This window comes from Haematobia irritans, chromosome 3 (genome assembly GCF_050003625.1).
Source record: "Haematobia irritans isolate KBUSLIRL chromosome 3, ASM5000362v1, whole genome shotgun sequence".
Taxonomy (NCBI): domain Eukaryota; kingdom Metazoa; phylum Arthropoda; class Insecta; order Diptera; family Muscidae; genus Haematobia; species Haematobia irritans.
This window is the reverse complement of record NC_134399.1, coordinates 214,980,393-215,005,116: the sequence shown is the minus strand read 5'-3', so window position 1 is coordinate 215,005,116 and position 24,724 is coordinate 214,980,393. Positions and strand designations below refer to the sequence as shown.

Sequence of the window (24,724 nt, the reverse complement as noted above, 5' to 3'; positions counted from 1 at the left end):
CAACCCCTTTTAATCGAATCATCTTTAATCCCACTGTGCATCATCTCTTCATATGACTACAAATTCCTTAATTTTATATTTATTAGTTTCGTTTTCTTAACTTGTTAAAGAAAATTTTGTAGTTTGAAGGAAATAATTGGGTTTTAAAATTGAAAAAAAAATTGCGATATTATTTTATAAAATTTAATAAAATTGGCTGCCCTGGAGGATTAACTTTTTTTTTTAACGACTTCGTTCTGGAATGATACAAGACTAGCGGTAACCTTTTTTCAAAATCTCTGAATTTGATTTCCTTTTTGGGTTAAATGAAGCTTAAAATGGTACTTTTCCAACACCATATGGTATGACACAATGTGTGCGGTAGCACTGGAAATAGATCACTCCAACGACATGAAAATTCTTTTTTTATTTTTTAGAAAAAATTTTTTCTGATTCAATCACGAGTTTAATTGAACCAATTAATTTTTTAATTGAAATGTCTTCAATTGAAAGTCAATTAAACAATTAGTTGATACTATTAAAAAATTAAATGATGCTATTAATTTTTGTGATTGATTTTTGTTTCAATTAAAAAATTTGTTGAATCAATTAAATTTTTAATTGAATATTTTTTAAAACTCAATTAAGATTTTAATTGGAAAATTTTTTTCTGTGTATGCTTCCACTTCAGTATTTATATATGGAAATTGAACTTGAATATATTAAAAAAAAACACATTTTTATCCATGCACGCAGAGAAGGAATATGATCACCTCATTGTATGGTGACCATGTAACATGTTTGTCATTAAAATGTTATTTTCTCCCCAAAAATAACATTTTGCTCTTAAAACAGGTTTGAGGTGATCATATTCCTTCCCAGGGTGTGTATTTAATAAATTTAGTCTCATATAAAGCACTTTAATTGAATAGGTTTAAATTAGCAAAAATAAAATACATGTTATCAAATATAATTTTTTTATATTCTTATTTTTACTTTTAGGTAAGCTTATTTCTGGTATGGTATTACATGTTTCATGAAGATAACAATTTAAATGTCGTAAGTAGTTTTTTTTTTTGTTTCATTACAAGGCTATCATAATTTGTAACCACCCACCCAAAGAATGTTTTATTTCTTAACCGAAGTAAAATATCTTTATATCATTATCGAGGTTTTCTGTTTTTAATCGCAATGCATGAGTTTCGTCAGGTATAAATTGTTGTACAAGAATAATTTTGATATTTTCGATCAATTTTGTATATTAGAAAATATATTAATGATTAGTAATAGGCCTTAGCTATAAATAATGATTCATAGATCAAATTTCTATGACGTATATCAATCAATGTAGATATGATCACCTTCTACGTATCAACGTAAATTGGTATTTCTTAAATACGTATTTGAAACGAGTCAAAATTTTTTGATTAATTTGTTTAAATCTAACATCTAAAATATTTCTAGTTTGATAAAATTTTTTGATATTTTAGAATTTTTAAAACTCGATCCATTTTTTTGGTTTTCCAAAAAAATCTATTTGTTAGAAAATAATGTTAAATATAATAAATTTCAATTACATTAAATACCCTAACACTTCATTTATAAATTTTTTAGCTTCTTGTTTGTCACATCTTTAGAGCATAAATAATGACTCTTAGGGATTGTCAACCGTTAACCCATGAACCCGTGTCAACTTTATTGTTATCAATAAATTTTGTCTACACGTGACGTAAATTCTTATCCTCAAATATGTTCCACACATATATCGATTATATTTGCACACTCTGTTCAAATATTTCTTTTATGGAATTTCAGTCATTATTTATTAATCTGATGATGATGACTAACTGTATTGGGAGTTTTTGTTTACACTTTTTGCCACGTGATGTTCAACATTGAGCTGCCAGCCAGCTGGCCTGAGTCTAAGACTCGTGTCTTCCTAACATTTAAGAATGGGCAGTAAAGGAATATGATTGATGGGAGTTTCCCAAAACGAAATAAATGTAACGTTTTTCTTGTTCCAAGACTTTTTCAATTTTTTTCGTGTTTGATTTTAAAGAAAAACAAATATACACTGAAATAAATATTGAACTAATATGAAGACAAATTTCTTTAAAATAAGTCTTTACAAATATCTAAGCCTTATTCACGGAAATTTTATTTCTATAGAAAATTTTGTCAAAATTTTATTACTATAGAAAATTTTCTCAAAATTTAATTTCTATAGAAAATTTTGTCAAAATTTTATATCCATAGAAAATTTTCTCAAAATTTTATATCCATAGAAAATTTTCTCAAAATTTTATATCCAAAGAAAATTTTGTCAATTTTATATCCATAGATATAAAATTATAAATGCCACAAAATCTAAATCAATAACTTTTAACTATTCCGGGCACGGAAATTTGTATTTTTCCCTAGGTGATTTAGATATTGTAAATGTTCATTCAATGAAAATTTTGGGATTCTATATCGATGCTGATTTGAAGTGTGATTGTCATGTTAACAGGCTAATGGCTAGAATACCCTTTTTGTTACGGAGAATATATACGACTGCTTCTGTGTTACCCTTCAATGTCCGATGGAAAGTAGGGATGACGATATTATTACCACATATCTTGTATGGGCTTGAAATATTGTCCGGTGCATCCCAAGGGAGTCTGGACAGATTAAAGGTTTGTTTTAATCGAATTGTTCGTTTCGTATTCAATTTAGATTACCGTCAACATGTTACGCCTTACACGATACAATTTCTTGGCTGCTCTTTCCAGAAATTTATCGATCTTAGAGTTATCCAATTGTTGTACAGAACCATAAAGTTCGATAGTCCTCAGTATTTGAGCTCTAAATTTGCTTTTTGCAATTCGGTTAGAACTTCTGCCCTTGTTATGCCTCTGTTCCGATCACTGGTCTTGCAGCGATCTTTTCAGGTAAGGGCTATAAAGCTTTGGAATAAATGAAATGAAATGAAAATTATGTCAAAATTTTATTTCTATATATGAACTTGAATGTATGAAAAAACACATTTTTATCCACGTATTTAACGAATTTTAAGTCTTATATAAAGCACTTTAATTGAATAAATTAGCAAAAATAATTTTTTATTAAAATTTTCTGACATTTTTATTTCTCTATAGAAAAGCTTCCTATAGAAAATTTTGTCAAAATTTTATTTCAATAGCAAATTTTGTCACAATTTTATTTCTATAGAAAATTTTGTCAAAATTTTATTTCTATCAAAAATTTTGTCAAAATTTTATTTCTATAGAGAATTTTGTCAAAATTTTATTTCTATATGTATGAACTTGAATGTATGAAAAAAAAAAACACATTTTTATCCATTTATTAATAAATTTTAATGTAATCGCATGTAAAGCACTTTAATTGAATAGGTTTAAATTAGCAAAAATAATTTTTTGTTAAAATTTTATTTCTATAGAAATTTTTCTGAAAATTTTATTTCTATAGAATTTTTCTGAAATTTTTATTTCTATAGAAAATTTTTTCAAAATTTTATTTCTATGGAAAATTTTGTCACAATTTTATTTGTATATGAATTTTGTTAAAATTTTATTTCTATAGAAAATTTTATTTTTATAAAAATTTTCTCAAAAATTTATTTCTATAGAAAATTTTGTCAAAATTTAATTTCTAGAAAATTTTCTGAAAATTTTATTTCTATAGAATTTTGTCAAAATTTTATTTCTATAGAAAATTTTATTTTTATAAAAATTTTCTGAAAATGTTATTTCTATAGAAAATTTTGTCAAAATTTTATTTCTATAGAAAATTTTGTCAAATTTTATTTCTATAGAAAATTTTTTCAAAATTTTAATTCTATAGAAAATTTTGTCAACATTTTATTTCTGTAGAAAATTTTGTCAAAATTTTATTTTTATAAAACATTTACCCAAAATGTTATTTATATAAAAAATTTTCTCAATTTGTATACCCTGCGCCACACTGTGGAACAGGGAATTATAAGTTAGTGCATATGTTTGCAACATCCAGTTGTAATCAAAGTCTAGGTCGCAGTTTTAGTCCAATCGACTTCAAATTTGGCACAAGTGTGTGTTTTGGCTCAGAATAGAACCCTATTGATTTCGGAAGAAATCGGTTCAGATTTAGATATAGCTCCCATTTATATATTTCGCCCGATATGGACTTATATGGCCCCAGATGCCAGAGTTTTACCCCAATTTGCTTAAAATTTTGCACAAGAAGAACAATTAGTACTATAGTCAAGTGTGCCAAATTTTATTGAAATCGGTTCAAATTTAGATATAGGTCCCATATATATCTTTCGCCCGATATGGACTAAAACGGTCCCAGAAACCAGAGTTTTACCCCAATTTGGTTGAAATTTTGCACTAGAAGTACAATTAGTAGTGTAGTCAAGTGTGCCAAATTTTATTGAAATCGGTTCAGATTTAGATATAGCTCCCATATATAGCTTTCGCCCGATTTACACTCATGTGACCACAGAGGCCAATTTTTTGCTCCGATTTAGTTGAAATTTTGCACAGAGAGTAGAATTAGCATTGTAGCTATGCGTGCAAAATTTGGTTGAAATCGGTTCAGATTTAGATATAGCTCCCATATATAGCTTTCGCCCGATTTGACCACAGAGGCCAATTTTTAACTCCGATTTAATTGAAATTTTGCACAGAGAGTAGAATTAGCATTGTAGCTATTCGTGCCAAATTTGGTTGAAATCGGTTCAGATTTAGATATAGTTCTCATATATGTATGTTTTTCTGATTTCGACAAAAATGGTCAAAATACCAATATTTACCTTGTAAAATCACCACTGCTTAGTCGAAAAGTTTTAAAAATGACTCTAATTTTCCTAAACTTCTAATACATATATATATATACCGAGCGATAAATCATAAATAAACTTTTGCGAAGTTTCCTTAAAATTGCTTCAGATTTAAATGTTTCCCATATTTTTTTTACTAACATAGTGTGCCACCCTAGTGCATTAGCTGACTTAAATTTTAAGTCTATAGATTTTGTAGAAGTCTATCAAATTCTGTCCAGATCGAGTGATATTTAAATGTATGTATTTGGGACAAACCTTTATATATAGTAGAGGTGTGCACGTGACACGAAATTTTCATGACTCACGCGTGAGTCGTGATTCACGCTGACGGCAACGGCGTGAGTGTGCGTGAGCGTGATTAACCAACCAAATGTCATGCGTGAGCGTGAGTCACGAAAACAATATCTTCGTGAGTGTGCGTGAGTAACGAATTTCGGAAAAACACACTCACGAAAATAATTCTGCGTACGAACATAACATGCTTACAAGTTGAATTCATTTATAATTTTAGTGACACCCTAGGTGTAAAGAGTTTTATAACGATTTTACACATACTCGTGTTTTAAATCAGGTTCCATCGGTAAATTACCCATAAAAATTTTCGTGAGTCACGAGGTTTTTCGTGAGTCACGATATTTTTCATGAGTCACGACATTTAAAATATTTTTGGGCGTGAGAGTGCGTGAGTACAAATTTTCTTTTCGTGAGCGTGCGTGAGCGTGAGTCCTACCAAAAAAATATCGTGCGTGAGTGTGCGTGAATAAGATTTCTCCGTCGTGAGTGTGCGTGAGCAAAATATTTCTCACGTGCACACCTCTAATATATAGCCCCCAACACATTTGACGGATGTGATATGGTATCGAAAATTTAGATCTACAAAGTGGTGCAGGGTATAATATAGTCGGCCCCGCCCGACTTTAGACTTTCCTTACTTGTTTTATAGAAAAATGTGTCAAATTTATATTTTTATAGAAAATTTTGTCAAAATTTTATTTCTATAGAAAATTTAATTCCATTTTAATTCCATAGAAAATTTTCTCAAAATTTTATTTCTATATAAAATTTTGTCAAAATTTTATTTTTTCCATAGAAAATTTCCTTAAAATTTTAATTCCATTGAACATTTTCTCAAAAAAAAAAAAAATTTTTTTATAGAAAATTTTGTCAAAATTTTATTTCTATAGAAACTTTTGTCAACATTTTCTGTAGAAAATTTTGTCAAAATATAATTTGTATAGAAAATTTTGTCTAAATTTTATTTTTATTAAAAATTTTGTCAAAATTTTATTTTTATAGAAAATTTTGTCGAAATTTCTATAGAAAATTTTGTCAACATTTTATTTCTATAGAAAATTTGGCAAAAATTTATTTCGTTGTTGTTGTTTTTGATTTCAGCTTTAAAACCATGCATTGACCAAACTACAAGTGTAGCTTAACTAACAGAGGAAAATAATGTTTGTCAAATCTATTTGGGCAAGGCCCTATAGACTGCAAGATGTTTGGATGGACGCACGTTTCGGAATTACCACATTCCTCATAAGCATCCTCTACTTGCAGCAAAACTATGAACCAATTATCAGAATAAATTCAGGCAGTTCATTAAACCCAACAATGAACCACACTTGAACCTTCCGAAAACAAGGTTTTACATGATAGCCGGTTTATGCCGCAATAAATTCGTACAAACATATCTCTTTTCCTTTGCCACCGTCAAATCATAGATTTGAGTGCAGTTAAGCTACACTTTCGGTTTAGTCAATGCATGGTTTTAAAGCTGAAATCAAAAACAACAACAATGATTAAAAGGAAAAAAACCAACAATAAAAAACAAAACGAATGAAAAAATTATTTCCATAGAAAATTTTGTCAAAATTTTATTTCTATAGAAAATTTTGTCAAAATTTTATTTCTATAGAAAATTTTGTCAAAATTTTATTTCTGTAAAAAGTTTTGTGAAAATTTTATTTTTATAAAAAGTTTACCCAAAATTTTATTTCCATAGAGAATTTTGTCATTTTTTCCCTTTTTTTCGTATTTGATTTTAAAGAAAAACAAATATACACTGAAATAGATATAATTTTAAGATACGCAATTTGCATAATATTGAAGACAAATATCTTTAAAATAAGTCTTTACATATATCTAAGCCTTATTCACGGAAAATTTTCTCAAAAATTTATTTCTATAGAAAATTTTCTCAAAATTTTATTTTTATAGAAAATTTTGTCAAAATTTTATTTCTATAGAAAGTTTTGTCGAAATTTTATTTCTATAAAAAATTTTGTCAAAATTTTATTTCTATAGAAAATTTTGTGAAAATTTTATTTCCATAGAGAATTTTGTCAAAATTTTATTTCCATAGAGAATTTTGTCAAAATTTTATTTCTGTAGAAAATTTTCTCAAAATTTTATTTCTATAGAAAATTTTCTCAAAATTTTATTTCTATAGAAAATTTTGTCAAAATTTTATTTCTATAGAAAATGTTGTCAAAATTTTATTCCTATAGAAAATGTTGTCAAAATTTTATTTCTATAGAAAATTTTGTCAAAATTTTATTTCCATAGAGAATTTTGTCAAAATTTTATTTCTATAGAAATTTTTCTCAAGCGGTTTAGAAATTATAGTAAACTGAAATTTGTTGCAATACATATCAGCCACCCTGAACCCAGTACACGATGCGTAATTATTTATCTATTGAAAAACATTGTCTATAAACATTTATTGGAAATATACATTTTATCTTATAATTTACCAAATTCGCTATAATGTCGCATTATCAATTCTATTATTTATTTCTGAACTATAGCTTCTATACCATATTAATTGCAAACGAAAGAAATCGATAAATATTTCTTTATTGTTTGAATTAATTTCAATATATATATATATAAATTTTTGTTTATATACTGCATTTGTTAAATCAATGGAAATGTGGTGAATGACCTTCGCATTAATTGTTTTTAAAATACGTAATTCAATATTACCGTATAGAATTAATTATTTTCCTCTTCCATTCCATTCATAAAACGCTGATTAACATTATTTTCAATGAACATTTCTTTATAGAATGAAATGCTTAATAAATTAATTAACATATAATGCAATGTTACCAATAATTGTTGTCTTTATGTTAATATACCTCTAAATGGGGTACAGTGGCGCAAAGAGAATATTAGTCAATTAGCCTATATTTAAAGTTTTTGTGTCTTTAATCCAAAGATTCATGGTCATATTCATAATAATTTACTGATAGTTTATCGAAGGAATTTGTATGGTAATAATAGTTTTAAAGTTTACATGAACTTTTATGAATTTGGAAGTCAATATTTGGAGATTATTTCTTTAACTCAAAAATGGTTTTCTTTAGTTTAAGTAAAATTTGCTTAATTTGAAATATCCGTTTTCTAAATTTATGAAAAAAAAAAAAATTAAAGCAAAAATTTTGATTAAAATTTCAATCTTTTAAAGAAATTTGTGCTTAATATTTTCTAAATTGCGAGTCTTAAAATTTACTACTAAAATTATTCAGTGAAGGTAAAAATCTTGTGTCTCAATAAACAGTTATTGAGTAAAAGATACAGAGTAAAAAATTTGAATTTGAAAAAAAAATCGTCTTTTTAAAGGTCAACTTTTTAAGAAATGGACAGCTTAAATTTTTTTTGAAAATGTTTTTGATATTTAAAAAAGTCGAGTCTCCGTGTAGCAATTAGTTAAAATATAAATATCTGGTTGCATTTTGCATGGCTAATTAATTTTACATTTTTTCACCCGTAATCTAGGAAATTGCAAATGCTTTTTATTGGAAGTTTCAATCATGCCATAATACTTCCTACGGGTTCATAAGGGGTTTGTTACATAGAAGAACTTATCAGCTATTGTTTTGTTTCTTTATTTTCATTGTTTTTCTATACAAATATTTGTTATAGGTCGGAATCGCTTCACAGCTAATGTCATTATGGCAATATTTACAGTGATATTCACGAGACTGTTGAGCATTGTGCAAATAAGCTATTTTTTTTTTAAGTCATTTAAAGTGTTATTTTAACTAATGGACAATTATTTCTCCTTTAAATATTATATTTTACCATTAGCATGTAAATTAGTAATAGCCAGATGCGTTTTATTAAGTCTTCTTAGATCGTAGTATAACAGGTTGCCCCCGGTCTAACAAAGAAAAACACATTTTTTTTGTCAAAATTCGTTTTTATTATTCAACATAGTTCCCTTCAAGAGCGATACAACGATTATAACAACCTTCCAATTTTTATACCCACCACCATAGAATGGTGACGGGGGTATAATAAGTGTGTCATTCCGTTTGTAACACATCGAAATATCGATTTCCGACTATATAAAGTATATATCGTTACCTTAATATACAAAGGCCCTAACTCATGAAAAACGAAGTTTACAGGAGGAGGAAAAAACTTAATAAAATAAGAAACACACCAGATACAAAAATATTTAAAATTCAGTTTTTATTATTAACATCAGACAAATTCAAAATTATAATAATTTTTTTAATATTTACATTTTTAATTAATTTGTATGACATAGGGCTTTTTGGGTTTGAATTTTTGAACAAAAAAAATGAGTTGGGGCTTTTTCTTGCACAACTTAAAAGAAAACAAAATAACATATCAATTCATATTTAAGTAAAGGAAATGTTGGAATTAAACTTAGGTTTTATAAGGTTATTGTTCATAAAAGTGAATCGTACAGACCCATAACCCTTCTCTCGCCAGTAGCCAAGACACTTGAGGCACTACTCCTCCCCAGCCTTGTGGAGAATTTTCTAGCTGCCCACCATCAACATGGATTCCGTAAGGTACACAGTACGACGACAGCCTTACATGCCATTTCGACACATATCAATAGGGGACTTAATCAGCCCAAGCCGTGTCATAGGACGGTCCTGGTGGCGCTTGACCTATCGAAAGCATTAGATACGGTCAACCATGCCACACTATTTGAGGACATCGAGAATACGTCCCTACCGGCAGGAACGAAGCGTTGGGTTGTGAATTATATGTGTGGACGCCAGTCGTACGTGGAATTCAGGGACAAGAAGTCAAAACCCCGTAGAGTTAAACAAGGAGTTTTCCCAGGGCACTGTTTAACCTCTACCTGTCCTCGATTCCACCCACTTCTGACGGCGTCGAGATTGTGTCTACGCAGTACACCCCTGGATCACCTTTATGCGGAGGCCAAGATCATCCCAGTGCGTCGACACAATTAGGTACATGTTGTCAAAGCAGTACCTCATGGGTTGCCATCGAAGTTGTCATCCGAATCACCATCTTGTGGATAGACAACCTCCACCCAGGAATGTAAGGGTTGATCTTCACCTTCTAGAGCCCGAGATCCAGCGTTACAAAAGAGAGCCTCTAGGTCAGGCAGCATACCAGACAGGTCTGAACAGGATTCATGAGGATACTGTAGCTGAAGCGGTGAGAAGCAACAAGGTTAATCCAGTTCTCGGAGTCCGACCGTCGCCCATAGCACCGGAGGAGAGAGACCTCCCACGGCAGACCAAGGTAGTTTTGGCCCAACTACGATCAGGCAAGTGCAGCCGCCTCAATTCATACTTATCAGTGATTGATAGCAGCGTAGCTGACGTGTGTCACATCTGCAATCAAGGGCCACATGGCACTCGTCACCTTTTTGCTTGCCCAGCTAAGCCTACCCGTCTCACCACCAGATCACTCTGAACATCCTTGTCGCAGAGTTCCTTGATCTGGCTACAAGTTGGACTACACAAGCATAGAACAAAATGGATGAGACCACATTAAAAACTGTTACAACAACAACAACAGCAATAACCGCTCACAGACATACATAACACAAAAGCAATATAAACAAAATCAGAAAATCTATGCCTACTATGTGTTTTTGCAGTAATAATTGAGTTAGGCTTTTTTGTACATATTGTGTGGGTATGAGTTAGGGCTTTTTTTTGTACATATTGTGTGGATATGAGTTAGGGCTTTACATTATTAACTTATAACTTCGCTATTTTTCAACGCAACTCCGTAAATTTTTTATGAAAGGTGTATCTGATGGTGCTCTGTCAGAATCGACAAAAAACACGATTTCAAAAAATTATGAGTTGGGGCCTTTCTATATTAAGGTAACGATATATATTCTTGATCAGGGAGAAATTCTAAGACGATATAACGATATCCGTCTGTCCGTCTGTCTGTCTGTTGTAATCACGCTACAGTCTTCAATAATGAAGCAATCGTGCTGAAATTTTGCACAAACTCGTCTTTTGTCTGCAGGCAGGTCAAGTTCGAAGATGGGCTATATCGGTCCAGGTTTTGATATAGTCCCCATATAAACCGGCCTCCCGATTTGTGGTCTTGGGCTTATAGAAATCGTAGTTTTTACCCAATTTGCCTGAAATTTGAAATCTAGAGGTATTTTATAACCATAAAGAGGTATGCCAAAAATGGTGAGTATCGGCCCATGTTTTGATATAGCCCACACATAGACCGATCTCCCGATTTTACTTCTTGGGCTTATAGAAACCGCAGTTTTTATTCAATTTACCTGAAATTGGAAATCTAGTGCTGTATATACTTGTTTGATACCATTTTGGTAGTACTCTTTCGGTTTTGCCTCAAAATAGGCCTCAGTTTCGGCGATCACCTCTTCTTTGCAGCCAAATTTTTTCCCTGCGAGCATCGTTTTGAGGTCTGAGAACAAGAAAAAGTCGCTGGGGGCCAGATCTGGAGAATACGGTGGGTGCGGAAGCAATTCGAAGCCCAATTCATGAATTTTTGCCATGGTTCTCAATGACTTGTGGCACGGTGCGTTGTCTTGGTGGAACAACACATTTTTCTTCTTTATATGGGGCCGTTTTGCCGCGATTTCGACCTTCAAACGCTCCAATAACGCCATATAATAGTCACTGTTGATGTTTTTTCCCTTCTCAAGATAATCGATAAAAATTATTCCATGCGCATCCCAAAAAACAGAGGCCATTACTTTGCCAGCGGACGACGGTTCACCGGTCGCTGTCCACTCAGCCGACTGTCGATTGGACGCAGGAGTGTAGTGATGGATCCATGTTTCATCCATTGTCACATATCGATGGAAAAACTCGGGGTGTATTACGAGTTAACAGCTGCAAACACCGCTCAGAATCATCAACACGTTATTGTTTTTGGTCAAATGTGAGCTCTCGCGGCACCCATTTTGCACAGAGCTTCCGCATATCCAAATATTGATGAATGATATGACCAACACGTTCCTTTGATATCTTTAAGGCCCCTGCTATCTCGATCAACTTCATTTTACGGTCATTCAAAATCATTTTGTAGATTTTTTTGATGTTTTCGTCGGTAACCACCTCTTTCGGGCGTCCACTGCGTTCACCGTCCTCCGTGCTCAATTCACCACGCTTGAATTTTGCATACCAATCAATTATTGTTGATTTCCCTGGGGCAGAGTCCGGAAACTCATTATCAAACGAAGTTTTTGTTTCCATCGTATTTTTTCCCTTCAGAAAACAGTATTTTATCAAAACACGAAATTCCTTTTTTTCAATTTTTTCACAATAACAAAAGTTGCTTCACAAAAGACGCTCTATATCACAAACTAAATGACTTACAGACGTCAAATTTTGACACGAATCATTTGAAGGTTGGTAATATATAAAAATAATATGAATTTAATACTAGCGACGCCATCGATGTGTCAGACCGGGGACTTATCAGCCAACCTGTTATGCATCGCTCGATTTTTCCAAATTTGCCCATAATACTCGTATTTATTAACCAATGTTACTCAAATTTCAAATTTTGAAGTAATAGCCGATCGCAATTAGTCCCACATGTAGCTCTTACATAAATATATTTCCCAAATATAATGGAATCAATATTAGTGACATACTAACTCTGTAGGTTCAGACCTAAACTATAGCTCCTAATATCAGACATTTCGGTTGCGATTGTGATAAAACTCCCATAACCATGTACCCTTAATGTTCTTAGATACGCAGAAAAAAATTCACGAAAATGTTTCCAATAAAAATCTTAGTAGAGTTCTAAAAACTATTCAATTTAAAAATTTAATTGATTCAAAAAAAAAAATTTTAATTGAAACAAAAATCAATCACAAGAAATAGATATGGCCGTAAGTTCGATCAGGCCGAATCTTATGTACACCCAGAGAATGAATATGATCACCTGAAACATGTTTGAAGAGCAAAATGTTATTTTTGTGTGGTGTACATGGTTTTCACAACCATGTTATTTTCTCGAAATCATGTATCTGGTTTTGGCAAGCAGGTTATATTTGACGAGAAAATAACATTTTAGTGACAAACATGTTACATGGTCACCATACAAAAATATCATTTTGATCTTGAAACATGTTTGAGGTGATCACATTCCTTTTTTGACAAAATTTTCTAAAGAAAAAAAAAAATTCAGAAAAAAATTTCTATAGAAATAAATATTAAACAAAATTTTCTATAGAGATTATGTTTTGACAAAATTTTGTATAGAAATAAAATTTTTGACAAAATTTTTTATAGAAATGTAAAATTTTGACAAAATTTTCTATGGCAATAAAATGTTTGCAGAATATTTTTGGCTCGAGTGGCAAACGTGATTATGAACCGAAAAGGGGCAAATTTTTCTGTGATTGGGGATCGGTTTATCTCGGGGCTATATAAAGGGTGATACGGTCAAAATTTGGTCAAGGGAAAACGCGCGTAAATCGGTGAAATGGTTTATTTAAAAAATCAAATTAAATTTCTTTTTCAAGTTGAATTAGTATAAAATTCAGGAAAAATATTCAGTTAGGCTTTCGCTTTTCCAAATCCGAATTGCCGGGCCTCATGCTTGACACCTGCCATCAGATTTTGTACAGCCACCTTGTCCACCTTCGTCGCCGCAGAAAGCCAGTTTGCCTTGAACTGCTGCTCGTCCTTAGCAGTTTTTTTGGTCTTCTTTAGGTTCCACTTGACAATAGCCCAGTATTTCTCAATTGGGCGGAGCTCTGGCGTGTTGGGAGGGTTCTTGTCCTTGGGAACCACCTGCACGTTGTTGGCGGCGTACCACTCCATGGCCTTTTTACCGTATTGGCAAGATGCCAAATCCGGCCAAAACAGTACGGAACAACCGTGTTTCTTCAGGAAAGGCATTTATTCAAACACTCTTTCACGTAAATTTCTTGGTTGACAGTCCCGGCAGCTATGAAAATGCTGCTTTTCAAGCCACAGGTACAGATGGCTTGCCAAACCAGATATTTCTTTGCGAACTTTGAACTCGAACTCAGTTTTATGTGCTTGAAAATATCTGCTACATTTCCCCTTCCTTTTGCCTTATAAAACTCCTGTCCCGGAAGCTGCTTGTAGTCGGCTTTAACGTAGGTTTCGTCGTCCATTACCACGCGGTCAAACTTCGTCAGCATCGTCGTGTACAGCCTCTGGGATCGCGCTTTGGCCGTCGTATTTTGTTTATCATCGCGATTTGGAGTCACTACCTTCTTGTAAGTCGATAGTCCGGCTCGTTTTTTGGCTCGATGCAAGGTTGTAGACGATACACCCAGCTTATTTGCGGCATCTCGGAGAGAGAGGTTAGGGTTTCGTCTGAAACTATCGGCAACTCTCTTTGCGTCTCAGCGGCTTCCGGTTTTCGATTTTCCCCCGATCCAGACTTCCTGGCTGTCGACAAACGTTCCCCAAACACTTTAATTACATTTGTAACGGTTGATTTGACAACTTTTAGCGATTTTGCTAGCTTTGGGTGCGAGTAGCTCGGATTTTCGAGATGCGCGAGCAAAATTTTGATACGCTGCTCTTCTTGCTTGGACGACATTTTGACAACTGAAGAGTGAATTCCAAAATCAAAATAGGAGCAACATTCTACACACACACACCTTCAAAATGAGGGGTGTTCAGGTTTTTTAAATGCAAAATTGAAAGAAATACGTCAAGTTTATATTGACCAAATTTTGACCGTATCACCCTTTACACTATCGAATTACTTGGGTTGCGGCCGATGACAAGGTAGAATTCTCGATGTTTTGGAAGATTTTGCAAAAAAAATCCTCTCCAACTAAGAGGTGATTCATAAAATTTCTATTTCTATAGAAATAAAATTTTGACAAAATTTTCTAAAGAAAAAAAATCTAAAATTTTTTTCTATAGAAATAAATATTTAACAAAATTTTCTATAGAGATTATGTTTTGACAAAATTTTCTATAGAAATAAAATTTTGACAAAATTTTCTATGGCAATAAAATTTTTGTAGAATATGATTATAAACCGAAAAGGTGCAATTTTTTCAATGATTGGGGATCGGCTTATCTCGGGGCTATATATAACTATATATCGATACAAACCAATTTTGGCATGGTTGTTGTCGGCCATATACTAGCGCAATGTACCAAATTTCAAACGGATCGGATGAATTTTCCTCATTCAAGAGGCTCCGGAGGTCTATTCTGAGGATCCGTTTATATGGGGACTATATATAATTATGAACCGATATGGACCAATTTTTGCATGGTTGTTAGAGACCATATACTAACACCATGTACTAAGTTTCATCCGCATCGGATGAATTTGGTTCCTTTAAAAGGCTCCGGAGGTCAAATGTGGGGATCGGTTTATATGGGGGCTCTATATAATTATGGACCTATGTGGACCAATTTTTGCTTGGTTGTTGGAGACCATATACTAACACCCTGTACCAAATTTCAGCCGGATCTTTTAGAGGCTCCGCAAGCCAAATCTGGGGCGTCCATTTTATGGGGGCTATACGTTAAAAGTGGACCGATATGGCCGATTTGCAATACCATCCGACCTACATCAATAACAACTACTTGTGCCAAGTTTCAAGTCGATAACTTGTTTCGTTCGGAAGTTAGCGTGATTTCAACAGACGGATGGACGGACATGCTTAGATTGACTCAGAATTTCACCACGACCCAGAATCTATATATACTTTACGGGGTCTTAGGTTAGGTTAGGTTAGGTGGCCCGATGTATCAGGCTCACTTAGACTATTCAGTCAATTGTGATACCACATTGGTGAACTCCTCTCTTATCACTGAGTGCTGCCCGATTCCATGTTAAGCTCAATAACAAGGGACCTCCTTTTTATAGCCGAGTCCGAACGGCGTTCAAATTGCACTGAAACCACTTAGAGAAGCTTTGAAACCCTCTGAAATGTCACCAGCATTACTGAGGTGGGATAATCCACCGCTGAAAAACTTTTTGGTGTTCGGTCGAAGCACACGCAAAAAAATAATTCTTTTCTCCCAAAAGAAATTGTAGACAAAAAAAGTTTGTTTCTCATTTGCTTTTCGCTGTAAGGAAGTGAATTTGGAAGAAAAGTATATACTTTTTGTCATAAACGTTTATTCTTTTCCAGGATGAAAAACAATTTCATAAAGACAAACTCAAAAAAAAAAAAAAAACACATTGTTTTCTTGCTAATTGCATTTTCCCTCACATCTTTCTCACATCCACGAGGTTTTTTAGTTCTTAACACCTTTTCCTGTAATACCAACATGTAGAAGAAATTATACAATTTTATAAATTTTTAAAATTTTTTACCTTTTACCTGGACGGAGAATCGAACCGCGGACCATGTACTTTGTAAGCCAACACACTAACCACTGAGCTATGTAGCTGTTATCGTCATCAATAGATAAATATCCATATAAGTTATATTTATACAGCATAGCTTGCGGCGCCCACGAACCGAATAAACAAAGTTTATTTAACAGAAACAAATATTTAGTTTGGCACCGTGGAGCAGTGGTTGCTACGTCCGACTTGCATGCCAAGGGTCGTGGGTTCGATCCCTGCTTCGACCAAAGTTTTTTTTTTTTTTTAATATATTCCAGATATGTTCGGAAGATTCCGAAAAAATTTTCAACATTGCATTGTAGTATATTAAATTTTGAACTGTAAAATGTGTCTTATAAAAGACCTAAAGTCAGAAAAGAACATTGTTTGATATAAACGAAATGGACTGTGTTGTTGTTTCAAAAATAACTTTTTTATTGAAAAAAAAAAAAATATTTTGTAACAAATGAATTTTTCCAAATGTTTTTTTTTTTCTTTGCGTGCAGGAATCGAACCCACGGCCTTGTGTATGCAAGGCGGGCATGCTAACCATTGCACCGTTTGGAACACAATATTTTGATGCTATGGCGGAGTGTATAAAAATTAATACTATCAATTAAATGTTTAATTGTATCAATTAATTTTTAATTGACTTTCAATTTTTTTAAGTGACACTATCATTTCTGTGATTGAAGACATTTCAATAAAAAAATTAATTGGATCAATTAATTTCGTGTTTTTTTTTGCGTGTATAGAAATGCGTTTTATCTCTCAAACCTATACCAATGATACCCCCCGCCCGACTTTCTACTTTACTCACTTGCTTTATTATTTTATTAATTCTATGATGGACTCTGTTTAACATTAATTTTCTAGAGAGCAATTTCTTAAAAAAAAAAAAAAAAAACAAAAATAATAATTAGATTAATTATTTTGTGATGGGATTGGTTATTCTATACGTTATTTTACCACTATTATTTTATAATGCCATTTGGTTAATAATATTATTTTTGATTTTTGTTATAAACAATTTTATTTTTTAGTTCTTTTTTTACTATCTTTGTATTCTTGTACATTATTATTACGGTCACCTTCTTCAGTGGAGAATATCAATGCTCAACAATAAAATTTGATTGTTCACTTGAAACTCTCTTCTTTTGTGAAGAATACGATTTTGTTTCTTTTTTTCTGATTTTTTCAGATAACAAAAGTGAAAGATATTTATTTCTTAGACAATATAAGAACAATAAATATTTCTTTTGTGTGTTTTCTAAAACAATTCAAATATAATTTGAAAATACTTTAGTAGTACTTTTCTTCGTTATCTTCGGCTATCATTTGAGTGCAGTGGTAGTTTTGCCTTAAAAGTTTGCCACGAGTTGAAGATTTTTGTTTCGTTATTTAGAAGCAATCGATATAGTTAAAAACAAATCATTAAAATAAATGCGTTAACCGTGAAAATTAACCCGGAAAATTCAAATAATTTTAATGTAAAGACGTCAAACTATAGATTTCCCTATTTTGTTTTGCACGTTTCCGGCGAGCGCTTGTCTACGAAGTCGACGATATACCATAAATAAACGTCTTATTCCGTTTTCTTCTTGTGTTTCTACACTAATGGATTGGATGGATGACTATTGGATTTGCTCATGGCTCATTTGTGGAACCAAAACCACAAACACTGGTAGGAGTAATTAAAAATTTAAAAAACAAAAGTGAACAACCATAAACTTTAGTGTTTCTTATTTATTTTCTGGGAGGCCAATTCCGCTGGTAGTCAAAGTTTCTACTAATGAAATAAATTTTTTAGCTTTTTTTGTTGAAAATTTAATAAGTAAATATTGTTAGTAACAAAAACAAAAAAAAAACAATACTCCTTGGTTTACTATAACGTTGGATCCCCTGTCTCTTTCTCTCATTCGCTTGTCTAACTATTTTGCTTTCTTATAATGTTGGTGAAAGTATTTCCGAAAATTTGTTAAAAATAATAATAATAATATTTTTGTATTGTATAATTGTTGATAACTTCAACATTATTACTTCATCATTTTTATGGATACTTACATTAATGACAATAATCGATGCATTGTATTGGTGACATACAACAATCATGACTTACAATGTGATGAGGAAGTCAGATTTCTTTTTTGTTATTTACTGGGAATATCATGTATTGTAATTATTTAATGATATCATTAATGTCATCAGGTTTGTACTATAAATAGTTAGGTACGTTAAAAAAAGCTTAACACTAATAAAGAGGGTTCTATAGAAAAATTTCTCAAAATTTTATTTCTATAGAAAAATTTCTCAAAATTTTATTTCTATAGAAAATTTTGACAAAATTTTATTTCTATAGAAAATTTTGTTAAAATGTTATTTCTATAGAAAATTTTGTCAAGATTTTATTTCTATAAAAAAATTTGTCAAAATTTTATTTTCAATAGAAAATTTTGTCAAAATTTTATTTCTATAAGAAATTTTATCAAAATTTTATTTCTATAAGAAATTTTCTCAAAATATTATTTCTATAGAAAATTTTGTCAAAATTTTATTTCTATAGAAAATTTTGTCAACATTTTATTTCTATAGAAAATTTTGTCAAGATTTTATTTCTATAGAAAATTTTGTCAAATATTTTATTTCTCTAAAAAATTGTGTCAACGTTTTATTTTTATAGAAAAATTAGTACAAATTTTATTTCTATAGAAAATTTTTGCAAAATTGTATTTCTATAGAAAATTCTTACAAAATTTTAATTATATACACAATTTTGCCAAAAAGTTTATTTTTATAGAAAATTCTATTTCTATAGAAAATTTTGTCACAATTTTATTTCTATAAAAAATTTTGTGAAGATTTTATTTCTATAGAAATTTTTTTCATCATTCTATTTCTATAAGAAAATTTTATTTATATAAGAAATTTTGTTAAAATGTTATTTCTATAGAAAATTTTCTCAATTTTTATTTCTATAGGAAATTTAGTCAAAATTTTATTTCTATAGAAAATTTTGCCTAAATTTTATTTCTATAGAAAATTTTGTCAACATTTTATTTCTATAGAAAATTTTGTTAGAATTGTATTTAAAGGGTGATTCTTTTGAGGTTAGGATTTTCATGCATTAGTATTTGACAGATCACGTGGGATTTCAGACATGGTGTCAAAGAGAAAGATGCTCAGTATGCTTTGACATTTCATCATGAATAGACTTACTAACGAGCCACAACGTCGAATTTTCAGTGAATGGGCCCTAGAAAAGTTGGCAGAAAATCCGCTTTTTTATCGACAAATTTTGTTCAGCGATGAGGCTCATTTCTGGTTGAATGGCTACGTAAATAAGCAAAATTGCCGCATTTGGAGTGAAGAGCAACCAGAAGCCGTTCAAGAACTGCCCATGCATCCCGAAAAATGCACTGTTTGGTGTGGTTTGTACGCTGGTGGAATCATTGGACCGTATTTTTTCAAAGATGCTGTTGGACGCAACGTTACGGTGAATGGCGATCGCTATTGTTCGATGCTAACAAACTTTTTGTTGCCAAAAATGGAAGAACTGAACTTGGTTGACATGTGGTTTCAACAAGATGGCGCTACATGCCACACAGCTCGCGATTCTATGGCCATTTTGAGGGAAAACTTCGGAGAACAATTCATCTCAAGAAATGGACCGGTAAGTTGGCCACCAAGATCATGCGATTTGACGCCTTTAGACTATTTTTTGTGGGGCTACGTCAAGTCTAAAGTCTACAGAAATAAGCCAGCAACTATTCCAGCTTTGGAAGACAACATTTCCAGAAATTCGGGCTATTCCGGCCGAAATGCTCGAAAAAGTTGCCCAAAATTGGACTTTCCGAATGGACCACCTAAGACGCAGCCGCGGTCAACATTTAAATGAAATTATCTTCAAAAAGTAAATGTCATGGACCAATCTAACGTTTCAAATAAAGAACCGATGAGATTTTGCAAATTTTATGCGTTTTTTTTTTTTTTAAAGTTATCAAGCTCTTAACAAATCACCCTTTATATAGGAAAATTTTGTCAACATTTTATTTCTATAGAAAATTTTGTCAAAATGTTATTTCTCTAAAAAATTATGTCAAAATTTTATTTATATACACAATTTTGTCAAAAAGTTTATTTCTATAGAAAATTTTATTTCTATAGAAAATTTTGTCAAAATTTTATTTCTATACAAAATTTTTGTCAAAATTTTATTTCTATAGAAAATCTTGTCAAAATAGAAATAAATTTTTGACAAAATTTTCTATAGAAATAAAATTTTGACAAAATTTTATATATAAATAAAATTTTGACAAAATTGTCTATAGAAATAAAATGTTGACAAAATTTTCTATAGAAATAAAATTTTCTATAGAAATAAACTTTTTGACAAAATTGTGTATATAAATAAAATTTTGACATAATTTTTTAGAGAAATAACATTTTGACAAAATTTTCTATAGAAATAAAATATAGAAATAAAATTTTGACAAAATTTTCTATAGAAACAAAATTTACAAAATTTTCTAGAGAAATAAAATTTTGACAAAATTTTCTACAGAAATAAAATTTTTTTTGTTTAACCAACAGAGGAAAAGAATGTTTGTCAAATCTATTTGGGCAAATCCCTATAGACTGCAAGATGGTTGGATGGACGCACGTTTCGGAATTACCACATTCCTCATCAGCATAGACTGCAAGTGTGGTTTTTGTTGGGTTTAATAAACTGCCCGAATTTATTCTGATACTTGCTTGATAGTTTTGCTGCAAGTAGAAGATGCTGATGAGGAATGTGGTAATTCCGAAACGTGCGTCCATCCAACCATCTTGCAGTCTATAGGGCTTTATCCAAATAAATTTGACAAACATTATTTTCCTCTGTTGGTTAAGCTACACTTGTAGTTTAGTCAATGCACGGTTTTAAGCTGAAATGAAAAAACAACAACAATGCTTAAAGAACAAAACCAACAATAACAAAACAAAACGAAATTAAATTTTGACAAAATTTTCTTCAGAAATAAAATTTTGACTAAATTTTCTATAGAACATTTTGTAAAAATTTTATTTATATAGAAAATTTTGTCAAAATTTTATTTCTACACACAATTTTGTCAAAATTTTATTTATATAGAAAATTTTGTCAAAATTTTATTTCTAGACACAATTTTGTCAAAAAATTTATTTCTATAGAAAATTTTATCAAAATTTTATTTCTATAGAAAATTTTGTCAAAATTTTATTTCTATAGAAAATTTTTGTCAAAAGTTTATTTCTATAGAAAATCTTGTCAAAATTTTATTTCTATAGAAAATCTTGTCAAAATTTTATTTCTCTAGAAAATTTTGTCAACATATTATTTCTATAGAAAATTTTGTCAAAATTTTATTTCTATATTTTATTTTTATAGAAAATTTTATCAAAATTTTATTTCTATAGAAAATTTTGTCAACATATTATTTCTATAGAAAATTTTGTCAAAATTTTATATATATAGAAAATGTTGTCAAAATTTTATTTCTATAGAAAATTTTGTCAAAATTTTATTTCTATAAGAAATTTTGTCAAAATTTTATTTCTATGGAAAATTTCCTTAAAATTTTATTTCTATAGCAAATTTTGTCAAAATTTTATTTCTATAGAAAATTTTGTCAAAATTTTATTTCTATAGAAAATTTTGTCAAAATTTTATTTCTATAGAAAATTTTGTCAACATTTTATTTCTATAGAAAATTTTGTCAAAATGTTATTTCTCTAAAAAATTATGTCAAAATTTTATTTATATACACAATTTTGTCAAAAAGTTTATTTCTATAGAAAATTTTATTTCTATAGAAAATTTTGTCAAAATTTTATTTCTATACAAAATTTTTGTCAAAATTTTATTTCTATAGAAAATCTTGTCAAAATAGAAATAAATTTTTGACAAAATTTTCTATAGAAATAAAATTTTGACAAAATTTTATATATAAATAAAATTTTGACAAAATTGTCTATAGAAATAAAATGTTGACAAAATTTTCTATAGAAATAAAATTTTCTATAGAAATAAACTTTTTGACAAAATTGTGTATATAAATAAAATTTTGACATAATTTTTTAGAGAAATAACATTTTGACAAAATTTTCTATAGAAATAAAATATAGAAATAAAATTTTGACAAAATTTTCTATAGAAACAAAATTTACAAAATTTTCTAGAGAAATAAAATTTTGACAAAATTTTCTACAGAAATAAAATTTTTTTTGTTTAACCAACAGAGGAAAAGAATGTTTGTCAAATCTATTTGGGCAAATCCCTATAGACTGCAAGATGGTTGGATGGACGCACGTTTCGGAATTACCACATTCCTCATCAGCATAGACTGCAAGTGTGGTTTTTGTTGGGTTTAATAAACTGCCCGAATTTATTCTGATACTTGCTTGATAGTTTTGCTGCAAGTAGAAGATGCTGATGAGGAATGTGGTAATTCCGAAACGTGCGTCCATCCAACCATCTTGCAGTCTATAGGGCTTTATCCAAATAAATTTGACAAACATTATTTTCCTCTGTTGGTTAAGCTACACTTGTAGTTTAGTCAATGCACGGTTTTAAGCTGAAATGAAAAAACAACAACAATGCTTAAAGAACAAAACCAACAATAACAAAACAAAACGAAATTAAATTTTGACAAAATTTTCTTCAGAAATAAAATTTTGACTAAATTTTCTATAGAACATTTTGTAAAAATTTTATTTATATAGAAAATTTTGTCAAAATTTTATTTCTACACACAATTTTGTCAAAATTTTATTTATATAGAAAATTTTGTCAAAATTTTATTTCTAGACACAATTTTGTCAAAAAATTTATTTCTATAGAAAATTTTATCAAAATTTTATTTCTATAGAAAATTTTGTCAAAATTTTATTTCTATAGAAAATTTTTGTCAAAAGTTTATTTCTATAGAAAATCTTGTCAAAATTTTATTTCTATAGAAAATCTTGTCAAAATTTTATTTCTCTAGAAAATTTTGTCAACATATTATTTCTATAGAAAATTTTGTCAAAATTTTATTTCTATATTTTATTTTTATAGAAAATTTTATCAAAATTTTATTTCTATAGAAAATTTTGTCAACATATTATTTCTATAGAAAATTTTGTCAAAATTTTATTTATATAGAAAATGTTGTCAAAATTTTATTTCTATAGAAAATTTTGTCAAAATTTTATTTCTATAAGAAATTTTGTCAAAATTTTATTTCTATGGAAAATTTCCTTAAAATTTTATTTCTATAGCAAATTTTGTCAAAATTTTATTTCTATAGAAAATTTTGTCAAAATTTTATTTCTATAGAAAATTTTGTCAAAATTTTATTTCTATAGAAAATTTTGTCAAAATTTTATTTCTATAGAAAATTTTGTCAAAATTTTATTTCTATAGAAAATTTTGTCAAAATTTTATTTCTATAGAAAATTTTGTAAAAATTTTATTTCTATAGAAAATTTTGTCAAAATTTTATTTCTATAGAAAATTTTGTCAAAATTTTATTTCTATAGAAAATTTTGTAAAAATTTTATTTCTATAGAAAATTTTGTAAAAATGTTATTTCTATAGAAAATTTTATAAAAATTTTATTTCCATAGAAAATTATTCGGCTTAGTAGTCAGCTTAGACACAAATATTTTCCCAATTTATTGACTTTTTATTTCTCATTTCTTTATATTTTGTTGGCCTATATTTTAATCAAAAGAAATTTGGCCTTTAAATATAGCCAATCATGTCATCAAAATCACCATCCTCCTCCCCAAAATTTATTGACTTTTTATTTCTCATTTCTTTATATTTTGTTGGCCTATATTTTAATCAAACGAAATTTGGCCTTCAAATAAAGCCAATCATAAAAGCCGCCATCTTGACCTACATTAATATCCTGGCATATCAAAAGGACTAACTAATGGTAATTTTATATCCTTGTCACATATTGATTCGTTATTAGAACATGAATAGAACTCTAATCGAATAAGCAATGTATGCACACTGAATGATGTGCAAGTGATGTCATTAAAATGGATTATTTCATGTTAATATGATATGACCTGCTTTGATTTTGGCTGCCAGAAAAATTGTTGGCCAAGGTTATTGATAGCAGCTATGATATGATATTGGCTATTGTTAAAATATTTAATGCCAAGAAAAAATACTTTTCCCTCGCATTACATTATGTTTTGTTTATAAGATTTTTTTTGTTGAAAATTTTTCATTTTTTTTCCATTTTTATTGTTTTCATATTGCATCCGAACTTGGACTGCTTTCAACCATAGGCAACAAATGCCTTCCATCATTCA

At 29.9% G+C, this 24,724-nt stretch overlaps 1 protein-coding gene across 10 annotated transcripts in view; it reads left to right on the top strand.

The window, feature by feature from the left end:
- The window catches only part of Evi5 (ecotropic viral integration site 5), a 172,180-nt gene that overhangs the window by 103,593 nt on the left and 43,863 nt on the right, over positions 1-24,724 (top strand). Inside the window, exon 1 of one of the 10 annotated variants that reach the window (XM_075302802.1) lies at positions 982-1,038. The exons of 8 other annotated variants lie outside the window; for them this stretch is intronic. The gene's annotated coding sequence lies outside the window, so the exon portion shown is untranslated. Of the gene's footprint in view, positions 1-981; positions 1,039-17,848; positions 18,081-24,724 lie in introns of those variants that run through there. One more of the 10 variants, XM_075302804.1, reaches the window with a different exon arrangement.